This window comes from Herpailurus yagouaroundi, unplaced genomic scaffold (genome assembly GCF_014898765.1).
Source record: "Herpailurus yagouaroundi ecotype Mexico unplaced genomic scaffold, PumYag 190, whole genome shotgun sequence".
Classification (NCBI taxonomy): Eukaryota; Metazoa; Chordata; class Mammalia; order Carnivora; family Felidae; genus Herpailurus; species Herpailurus yagouaroundi.
Genome location: NW_024412421.1, coordinates 7,288,611 through 7,299,385, shown reverse-complemented (window position 1 = coordinate 7,299,385; position 10,775 = coordinate 7,288,611). Strand labels below are relative to the sequence as shown.

General features: G+C 51.7%; 1 long non-coding RNA gene across 2 annotated transcripts; it reads left to right on the top strand.

The window, feature by feature from the left end:
• Positions 1 to 1,971: 1,971 nt before the first annotated feature.
• LOC121045297 (uncharacterized) lies at positions 1,972 to 10,549 on the top strand. 2 transcript variants are annotated; one of them, XR_005797683.1, is made up of 3 exons: positions 1,972 to 3,068; positions 8,495 to 8,639; positions 8,984 to 9,210. It is a non-coding gene; the product is annotated as an uncharacterized LOC121045297 (long non-coding RNA). The 2 variants fall into 2 exon arrangements; XR_005797682.1 differs by lacking the exon at positions 8,984 to 9,210 and adding an exon at positions 10,380 to 10,549 and having other exon boundaries at positions 1,974 to 3,068.
• The last annotated feature ends 226 nt before the right edge of the window (positions 10,550 to 10,775 follow it).

Below are 10,775 nucleotides of genomic sequence, written 5' to 3'. Positions count from 1 at the left end.
ACAGTATTGGGGGGGGTCCTTCAATGCCACCTTTTTCCCAGGACCCCAAACTCCTTCTCAAGGTCTCACAGATAAGGCCAAAGTCCTTCTCTTTTCCATGACGCACAGTTGGGCTCGCCTTTGCCAAACCTCTTCCTCTAGGTCATGCCCACGGGGCAGACGCCTTTCTCAGTTAGCAGACGCACGGAGGAAGCCTCTCCAAATACCAGAAGTGTTTTCCCTCTGTGTGCGGTTCTGCTAAGGGGCCGACTTTCCCAGTGGCCTTTTTCCCCCACCCCACGTCATATGTGGGATTCGGTCGCCTGTGCAAGGTCCGGATCACCTGTTGCTTTCATCCCTGTCCTCGGCTCTGAGCACTGGGCCTGGCATGGAGCAAACACTGGGCGGGGATGCTCAAAGCTGCCGCAGCCACCTAAGTTTCTGGTTCCAGAGCCCCAGGGGCTTCTGGGAAGCATCTGGTTCCACCCCCTCTTCCCTGAGTATTGCCAAGACCCCTCCCCAAAAGGTGCTTAGCTCCTGATTCCACAGCACAAGCCCAAAGCCCCTGAGTGTATATAGGTGAGGAGAGAAGGGTTTGAATCCCAGTTCCCCGGTGCTCCCTGGTGAGCACAGGCCCCTGTGTATGTGCCAGGCCTGTTTCTCCCTCTGCAGAGTGAGGGTCATACATATGAGCTATTCCACGCTAAGCACTTAGAAGAGGGTCTGGCACATGCTAAGCACTCAGTCGCCATCAGCCACTCTTACTACCTCCTGGCCTGGGGGGCGTTTACTCTTCGGGGTGGAGAAGGCAGACAGAGCAGTCATGGTCATCTCAGTGTGCCCGAGACACTGGGCAGAGGACGTTCTCAGACTCACTCTAGGCTGCCCTGGACCCTTTCATTCCCAAAGCACTGGAGGGATTGGGAAGCCCCTGGAAAAAGATCCCTTTGTTCCAAAGAGGAAGAAACTTAAGTGTTTGTTTGTTTGTTTGAAGTTTATTTCTTTATTTTGAGAGAGAGTGCGCGCGCACACACAAGCGGGGGAAGGGCAGAGAAAGAGGGAGACAGAAGCCCAGAATCCGGACGCGGGGCTCAAACCCACAAACCCTGAGATCATGACCTGAGCCAAAACCAAAAGTCAGACGCCCCAAGAAACTTAAGGTTTTTAAGTGTAAATGACCTTGAAGGCTGGAACAGTGGGAGTCAGGAGGGCACACCCATCCCTGGCTTCAGAGGCAAGCCCCCAAACTTCCCCCGACCCAGGCGGGCCCTGGAATGGAGTGTGTCTGGTGATAGTGATGTAAAGAGGCAGGAAGACTGCCTTCTTAAGCTTGCATAAAACTTGAGCTTTAGAGCATTTGTTTGTTTGTTTGTTTCCAGAGAAGAAGCCTTTGTGGATCTAGCATGCCTTTTCAAAGCATGTCTCACACCCCGTTTGGAAGAAGGCCCCCAGGGAGGGCTGGGTTCATACAGAATACTTCACAGTAGGAGGGAAGAAGCAACACTCCCCGTGGGTCCTCCAGGCCCCTAAGAATTCTTCCCTTCCAGGGATGACGGCTCTGCTTGAGCCCTGGAGACCAGCCCTGGCTGTTAGACCTGCCCCAAGTTCCACCCCCGGCCCTATCCTCCTGTCCCCCATCCTTCACTGGCTTGAAAGATCCTATCGGAGTCCAGAGCCTCCACGTGGGCCCCCAAAGGAACGGCTGGGACTCAGCCAGCCAGCCAGCACCATCGCCTCCCAGGCAGCAAGCAAGACCCCAAGACACAGGCTGACATAAGCTTTACAAAATTCTCTGGAGCCAGCTGGCCTTACCTACTACAGAACCAAATGCCAGGAAACTCTGGCTGGCCCGCCAAGTCCCCCGGACTGAGGGATAGAGGACTTGTTGACATGTGCCTTTGTCCTTCATGGCTCGGCTCCCCCACCGCCCTGCCCCACAGTGCACCCTGGCGGAGCACAGCCAGCTGGGTGCCCTGGGCTCCTAGCACAAGGCTGGGAAAACCAGCCCTGGCTGGTCAGTGGTTTTCTGCAGGGCCCGTTTTCCACACACTGCTGGGAATACCCGCAACGGTCCTGGATCCATGTGCCAGGAGGTGGGCCGGAGGCAGCCATGCCCTGACCCGCTCCTTGGCAAAAAGGAAGGAGGGGTCTAGCCTTCCAACCACAGGCCATAATTCATTTCTCAGGGCAACACTGCCGTCTCGCAGGGCTGCACTCTGCTGTCCCCCCTTCTTGCTGAAGGGGGCACCATCACAACATCGATACCCCAAATCTCTCTGCATCATCTCAGGCCCCATGCTTCCAGCAGTGACACAACCAACCCATCGTTGGGGTCCCTCCCATGCAACAACCCCGAGCAACGGAGAAGAAAGTAAACTGTTCATCAGAGGCTCCGGGGCAATGGCCGGAGAGATTCCGGCGTATCCACGGCGAAATGTCCCCTCCCCGTCCTCCCCCAGCCCCCACACCCCAGGGCAGCCTTAGGCCTCCCCTTCCTCCTCTCCGTGCACCCTGTAGACCTCTCGTCCCACCTTAGGCGATCTTGCCTGTCTGTCTTTGCTTCTGTCACCCCTTGTCATGTGCAGGCACGTGCTTTCTAGGGATGCAAAGACCTAAACACCTCAATTCTGGAAACTCACTGAAGGTCAAACATTTACTCAGCCATTAAAATTCCCTGTGTTAGAGTCATTTACATTCATACTTGCAAGGAACACGTAACGAGGCCGGTAGACAGCATTTTATGGCTTTTCTCCATCAACTCAAGTAGGCAAAAAGGAAGCACGGCTGCCAGATAGAGCTATTCCCTCTGGTCCTTCTCGCTCCACCAAAGAAAACAAAGAACAGAAACACCTGTGCCACTTCACGGAGTTTTGGGAGCCCCAGCATCAGTGGGGAGGGGGGCACCCCTGCACGGAACGTGTCCATGGCCCAGGTCGTCAACGTCCTGCATTTCTGTGAGTTTTGACTGGAGCTGAGGTCAGTGTGGGACAAGGGAAATGTGCTTCAAGGCTGACTGCCTGGAAGGTCTTTTCCATTTTGGAGTGTCGACCGCGGGTCAGCCAGTCTCAGGGAATAAGCTGTAAGTGGAGGTGAGTCTTTCCATATGTCTTGCATGAAAATTGAAAATGATCACCTAATGTAGTCCAGAATCCCTCCAAAACAGTTTTATGGTTTTGAAAAAAGAAAAGGGAAAAATGTGAGCCAGGTTGAACGTCATGGGGTCTCTAATCCAAATGAACAAAGCAGAACAATTCACCCCTGAAATTGAGTCAAAGAGAGATCCCAGTGGGTAACAGGTGGGGCTGTGAGCGCAAGTGGACATTTAATAAAACACAATTTGATGAGGACGATAGCGTGCTATCGTCACAGGAATTCCAAACTTGCCATCGTTTGATGAGAGGAAAGAGGCTGGTGAAGTTCTGAGAGATTATTTAAAACAATTTTCTCAGTGCTTACTGAGAAATTTGATATAAAAAGTGCAAAAAAGGATGGGGAAGATGATGGGCAGCAGTTTCCCTACCAGGACCGGCAATCCTACACTAGAGTAGATGACGATATTCTCTCATCCCCGGCCTCAAAACATAGCCTCTCCCCCAAGTGCCACTCTTAGAGTTTCTTTCCTTTGGATTAAACATTCTCAACAATCATGAAAGGAGAACATTTCTTCCAAAGCACCCGGAGACTAAGAGTTACACCTCCTTTCCAGCCTTTTCTGTTCTACAGGAGAGAATGGGGCATTTAGTTTCAGAAGGACTCGGGTAATTCTTTTTATTTCTAATTACAAAAGTGAAACGCTTTACTGAATGAAATGATGTAATGTCTCGGATTTGCTATAAAATACTACAGAAGGTGGGAGACCAGGTAGGGATACAGATGAAATGAGACTGGCTAAAAGCTAATTATTGTGGAAGCTGAGTGATGAGCACATGGGAGTTCATATCCCATAGTCTGTACTGATACGTGTTTGCAATTTTCCATAACAGGATGTATTTATTTAGGAAAGGAAAACAGTAAGATCACTTTAAAAAAATTAATATGTTTTCACTGCATCATATCTAAAATCTATAAAAAATATTTGACCTGGACAATTAGTCTTCTACAAGCCTTTCCCCTCCCTCCCACCAGAGACGACAGCCACAAACAACTGGTGTCTGATTTTTCTTTTTTTTATCCTAGCTTTCTAAAGCCAAAAAGAACCCCGGAAGCTATCTAAGGAGGTCTAGTGTCTTCACTCGTGAGGGAGCTGAGGGCCAGGGACGAGATGGGTGACCACATCCCACTGCCCCACAGTCCCCTGTGAACCCTTCAGGGGAGGTGGTTTTCCAAAATGCACACTTGTTTACCTCCCTTGTTCCAGTCTTTCTTTCTTTGTTTAATGTTTATTGGTTTTGAGAAAGAGAGAGAGAGAGAGCAGGAGAGGTGCAGAGAGAGAGAATCCCAAGCAGGCTCTGCCATGTCCGCGCAGAGCCTGATGCAGGGCTCGAGCTCACGAACCGTGAGGTCATGACCTGAGCCGAGATCAAGAGTTAGACCCTTAACTGACTGAGCCACCCGGGCGCCCTTCCAGCCTTTCTATATTGACCAGTGAGGGACATGAAAGTCAATCCCAAAGCGTGAGGGCTTTTTACCCAAGACGAGAAGTGGATTCCGCAGGGCTCCGTGATGCAGGCAGGAAACCACCCCCCACTTCCTTCATTCTGGGGGCTGGAAGACGCTCCCCACCCTCTGCAGAGATCACAGTGTGAACTCCTGTCCCAGCCACAACCCCAGGACAGAAATGAACGGCTCCAGTTGGCAGCTACGGCCACCCTTGGCTTGAAAGTCTGTGGAAGCAGAGAAGTTTAATCGGGAAAGAAAAGCAAAGTCTAACCCTGGATTCCAAGCTCTAAGGGAGGGATCATCAAGCTCTAAGATGCAAAGGCCTCCCCAGAGGTCGCCTCATGTCCCACCTCTCCTCCACATCATACCAAAGCCACCCAGAGCCACCCTGGATATGAAGCTGTGTCTCACCACGTAGGGCTTGAAGGAGCTTATGGCTTTCTTCATTCACTTATTATGATTAACAAGCCATCCTGATAGGGAATTCTCCACTTCTGACCTGTGTGCTTTGTAGGATGGACAGAAGCCCTAAAGGGCATTTCTAGAGAGATTGCAATTTCGCATTTTTGAGACAGGGGGGCAGGGGGAGCAAGCGTGCGATCACAGAAAGATACCTTTCTTTTTCTTTCTTTTTTTTTTAACTAGGCCCTCACTGGCCATAAGCACCCATTTGCCAGTTTCCCGTTGCTGCTGTAACAAATTACTTCACACCCAGTGGCTTAAAACGGCCCCAATTCATGGTCTCGTGGTCAGTTAGGTCACAATCCCCAGTAGGATTCACTTGTCCCTCTGCTCAGGGTCTCCCAAGGCCAAAATCAAGGTGTCGGCTGGCCTGGCTTCTTATCTAGAGACCCAGAGGAGAATCTGCTTCGAGGCTCATCCCAACTGTTGGCAGAGTTCAGGGCTGGCGGCTGAAGCCCCTGGCTCCTCGCTGGCCGTTCGCTGGGGGCCGCTCTAAGGCCATCTGCATTTCTTGTCACGTTCCCAGGGGGAATGAATCTGGCTCATCAAGGCAGCCTTGTAGGAGATACTGGTGCGCGGGAGGCCACAGGCCGAGCAAGGCGCATTCCCTGCCCTCAGACAGCTAAGACAGAGAGGGGGGCAGATGAACAGGAACACCAGTGGGGATGCACCCACAAACTCAGATGAAGACATCGTTCAATTTTCCTCCTTCAAAAATCAACATAATTTAAAGCACAATCCCCCCTCCCCTTTCTCCCTGGTTATTGTCAGGTGTTTCGAGGGAGGGTGGGGCTTAGGAGACAGGCTCTGGGAAGGGGGTGCAGATCTGGTCCCTGTTCCCGCCTGTCTGTGATGAAAGCAGCAGAGAGAGTTTCACTCCCAGGCAGGTGTCAGTCTCTGTGGCTTCCTATGGCTTCATTCTTCCCAAGAGCCCCTTTGGAGTTTGGGTTCCCCCCAGATCAGGCCACGAGACCCTTTATTTGGAGGTGATCCCACAAAACCAGCAGGGGAGGAGAGGAATGAGAGCGAGAGTGCATTCCATGTGACCCAGGGGGCGACTGGAGCTCAGTCTCCCCGGAAACCGTGTACAGTGACTCCGTGTCAGGGGCGAGGGATCTGGGGTCTTGATCCCCCAGCTGTCAGTCCTGAGGTGAGGGCTGCCCTGACACCAGTGTCCCAGCACTCTGGCCTGCCATGTGCGAGGGCAGATCGGCTACAGAAATCACCCCCCCACCCCCGACAGGCAGGTGCCGCCCAGGGGCCGCAGGGGTGGGGTGAGCCCTGGCTTCTGCGGCAGGGCCTGACTCTGTGCGTCCCCGAGGGCTGCCCATGCCAGGCTGGGAGACTGGAAACTCTACAAGGCTGATGAAAGCCTCTTCAGCCCAGACCCATCCTGAGCTGGGCTGCCACCAGGCTCCTTTCACCCCTCCAAGTCCTACCCAGGAAGCATGGCACAGGGACCCTCTGTTCTCAGATGGAAAAGCTGTCTGGGGGTCGGGGTTACGTCCATGGGGCAGGGATGCTGCCCCTTCTGAGGAAACACAGGCATCTGCACCCCCCTCTTCTTCAACTTTCCCTCTGCCCTCCCCCCACCCTGCCTGAGACGTCCTCCAGCCCCAGCACAAGGCGACCTGGAGCTTTTGTTTTTGCCGGGGACTTTCCTGTCCCCAAAAGGATAGGAAGTCACATTGGCAGCTCATTGTCCCTGGATATACCCTCCCTTCTCTCTCTCTCTTTTTTTAATGTTTATTTATTTGGGGGGGGGGGGAGCAGAGAGGGAGAGAGACAGAGAATCCAAAGCAGGCTCCAGGCTCCCAGCTGTCAACACAGAGCCCAGTGCGAGGCTCGAACCCACAAACTATGAGATCGTGACCTGAGCCAAAGTCAGACGCTTAACTGACTGAGCCACCCAGACGCCTCACACCCACCCCCTTCTCTCGCTACCGTGAGCCTAGGGAGAGTGTCTGGAGTGAATGGGAAAGGCCGCTGTGTACCAGGAAACACAGGAAACCCTTCAAAGGATTCCTATCACACAGATGTGCACCCAAGTAGCCAGAATTCAGGGTGAATATAGTATGTGCCATTGTGAAGTCCTTCCACGGGAGACGGAGAGAAATTCCCTCTGGAGGCAAGCAAGGAAGCCTGCAGAAAAGAAGCGGGAGCCTCACCTGCCTGGGCCTGCACTTAGGGCACTCGGACTGGGCAGGGACAGAGGTGATCTGTATACCCCTGCAATGTCAGGCCAAGGTGGGACTTCCCAGAATGACATCCCTAGAAAGACGGCAGGGAGGAAGCCATATTCAGAAGGGGAGGAGTGATGTGGTAAGTTGTGGTGGCCCAGTGGGATGTGAGATGGCCTTTGCCACCAGACTCTAGCTTCAGGAATCTGTGTGTGGAAACACCGTGGCAGAGAAGGCAGGAGAGACAAGAGAAAGAAAAATGAGGGATGTGCCCAGTCGGGGAGGCTTCCTAAACCAGACCATTTAGGGATCCTCCGCCGACCTTTCAGTGGGAACAGGAGGGGTCCCCCCTCCTGTGCAACTCTCCGAGCCGCCGGCCCCCCCCCCCGCCCCCGTTTGTGGGGGTGAAACCCACCGAGCTTCATTCAGGCCAGGACGCCAGGTGAGTTCCGGGCTCCTGTGAGGAGGGCTGATTTTCCAAATGAATTCACCAGAGAGGTGGGACCGACAGCCCCGGGATGCCCTCAAGCAGAGAAATTGTCAGAGAAGGAGGTGAGAGTAGGTGGTAATTGTGGGGGGAAGGAAAGCACCATCCACCCAGCCAGTATCTTGGCTTCTAGGAGCCCAGTCTGCTTTGGAGAAAATAAGAAGGTCTGAGTTTTCTGGTTGTTCACACTCAGAAACTAAAGCCTAAGAACTTGCAAACATCTGGCTTTTACAGCACAAAACCCCCACCGCGCCTGCTGGGGCGCCATTTAGTGATGTTATGGCTCCATCTACAGCCTGAGGAGGGACCTGGTTGCTAGATTTCTCAAAGAGCAGCAGCCAGGCCTTTTGAGTGTCACAGTTTCATTGCAATTAATGCTAATAAAGCCCTTTCCCCTCCCTACTGCACCCTTTATTCAGTGCAGATTTGGAACTGTGCTGGAAGTTATTTATTTCAGACCGTGTCTACGACAGCAGCTGTTCAGAATATACTAGAAACCCTTTTAGCCAAAATTGGTTTGGAGTTTCTATTTTCAACCACTGTTTGTAATGAATTGAATTAAATGGGGTTGTTTCCCACCTTTTTTTTTTCTCTTTTCTTTTCTAACAACAGAACAAATAAAAGCCCTTAAAGTAGCAAGATCACATTCTCTTTCATACACTGAACAAACATTTAATTAGCACCTTCCCTGTGTGGGTCTCTGTGATCAGCACAGTGATTAGTCAGGTCTGAATACATTCCGTAATTGACTCATCAGAGAACGTCTACTACTTTCTCTTGTTGGCAGGAACCCCCCACATTGGTCAAGAAAAAAGCAAGGACAAAGACCAAGGTCACCAGTGTATCCGGGGCTTGGAAGGACTTTGAAACATAGTGACAGAAAAATCCTTTGACTCATAACAAAATGGAAGCTGGAAGTCGGTTGCATAAGGGTAAGATTTTTGTCCTTTTCTATTTTTTTTCCTCAGAAGTGTAATTAGCTTTTTCCTATTAAAAAAAAAAAAAGTAATACAGGGGCGTCTAGGTGGCTCAGTAGGTTAAGCGTCTGGCTCTTGATTTCAACTCAGGTCACGATCTCACGCTTCGAGAGATCGAGCCCCACGTCGGTCTCTGTGCTGGCAGCATGGAGCCTGCTCAGGATTCTCTCTCTCTCCCTCTTTCTCTGCCCCCTCCCCCAACCTGGCTTGTGCACTCTCTGTCTCTCTCTCTCAAAATAAAGAAATAAACGTGAAAAAAATTTTTGAGTAATACAAAAATAACTATTTGCTTTGTGCAGAAAACTTGGAAAAGCAGGACGAAAAGGAGTAACAAGTCTAAGACGTTCATAACCCTATCAGCCAAAGATGACCATCCACAGCTTAACATGGCCCTACACTAACTTTGTCTTTCCAGCAACGGTACTGTATATTCTCAAACCCACAGGAGAGAAACATTCTTCCGCGTCACTGCATGTGCTTCTGCGTGATCTTAAACGACTTTCGTATCAATGAACCATAATTTATTTACCCCATGCAAGATGCCCAATTTTTCACAATTTTTTACGTTTATTATTTATTTATTTATTTAGAGAGACAGAGACGTCAAGTGGGGGGGGGGGGCCGGGGGGGGGGCAGAGAGAGAGGGAGAGAGAGAATCCCAGGCAGGCCCCACACTGTCAGCGCAGAGCCCGATGTGGGGCTCGAACTCACGAACCGTGAAATCATGACCAGGGCCGAGACTAAGAGTCAGACCCTTCACTGACTGAGCCACCCAGGCGCCCGCCCCCCCCCCCCATTTTTCACAGTGAAAAGCTCTGTACAGACAATATTCCTGAAGATGAACCTTTAGCCATGGACTTCTGGGTCAGCAGGGCGCATCCGCTTTGAGGCCTCTGAGACAAGATATCAAATTGCCATCTGGGGCGGATCTCCTGGAATTTCCCATCACATCGGGGCCCAAATCTCCCTTTAGGAGGCCTGAGTGTCCACTTTGGAAAGAGTTCAGTGTGATGGGGAATGGCGTGTGAGGGGACCTTTGCAGGGCACCGCAGCCTGAGACAGCAAGGGCAGTTCAGAATGTTTTTTCATAAATTCTCTACCTCGTAGGTGATTCCGGCTGGAATGCCTGTGGAAAACAGGCAGCAAGACGCGTTTGGGACCTGGGCAGGATTTAGTCCATAGGACATGACCACGAGCTCAGCAGATTCGGGGCGACAGGATCATGCTGTATTCTTCATCGCCCATACCTCACCACTCGGCATGATTAATGTCACCCCTGGTTCCTTCTCCCTTCTTCCACATCCTCTCCACAGTTTGTGTCCACAGACGCTCTGCCTTGCCCTGCATGTCTTATAAGGTTGAGCGGGGTTCCTCTGGAGGCGGCTACATTCAATAGGTCTTTAAAAAACATCCTGGCACCTTTCGAACGTGGGGTGTGGTCTAAGGAATCGACACACCGGCTTAGGGAACACTTGCCGATCATTTTCTTGAGAATTGAAACATTTTTCCATATCATCCCTCCAGTTGTTGGGTTCATAGAGGGTGGAAACAACTTGAGGGATGGTGGAAGGCAGGCCGTACCCGAGGGCTGCCCAGCAAATCTCATTTGGGGCCTAATTTTGGAAAGAGAAGGGGCAGAAAGAACGAGCTTCAGGTGAAAAGCAGAAATTAAATTGTATTTCTTTGATCTTACAGGGTGCCTAATTGACTGTCTCTCATCAGTCGGGAAAGAAAGGGAAGAATGCAGCAGAGAACCCCAGAACGTTAGAGCCCGATGTACGTCGCCTCTGAGTGGAAGGGGATGCGGAAGCCAGGGTTGCCCGAGGTCAGGGGCTGGGGGAGGGGGAGGGATGGGACGGAGCCCTGACTTTCAGCCGCTCACCGGGTCATCATTCTGTGTGAGCAAAAGAGATACTTAGTCATTAGGGAGTAAGAAGACACCCAAAAGGGGAGCCCGAGGAACCCGACCTTGACCTTGCTCTTTTTTTTTGTCTGAGTCACACTTCCTCTCTTAGGAGGAGCTGGACGGTTGACTTCCAGCCCATGGTGCCTGCCCTCTGTGGCAGTGACCGCGCAGAGCAGGGCCGCGCG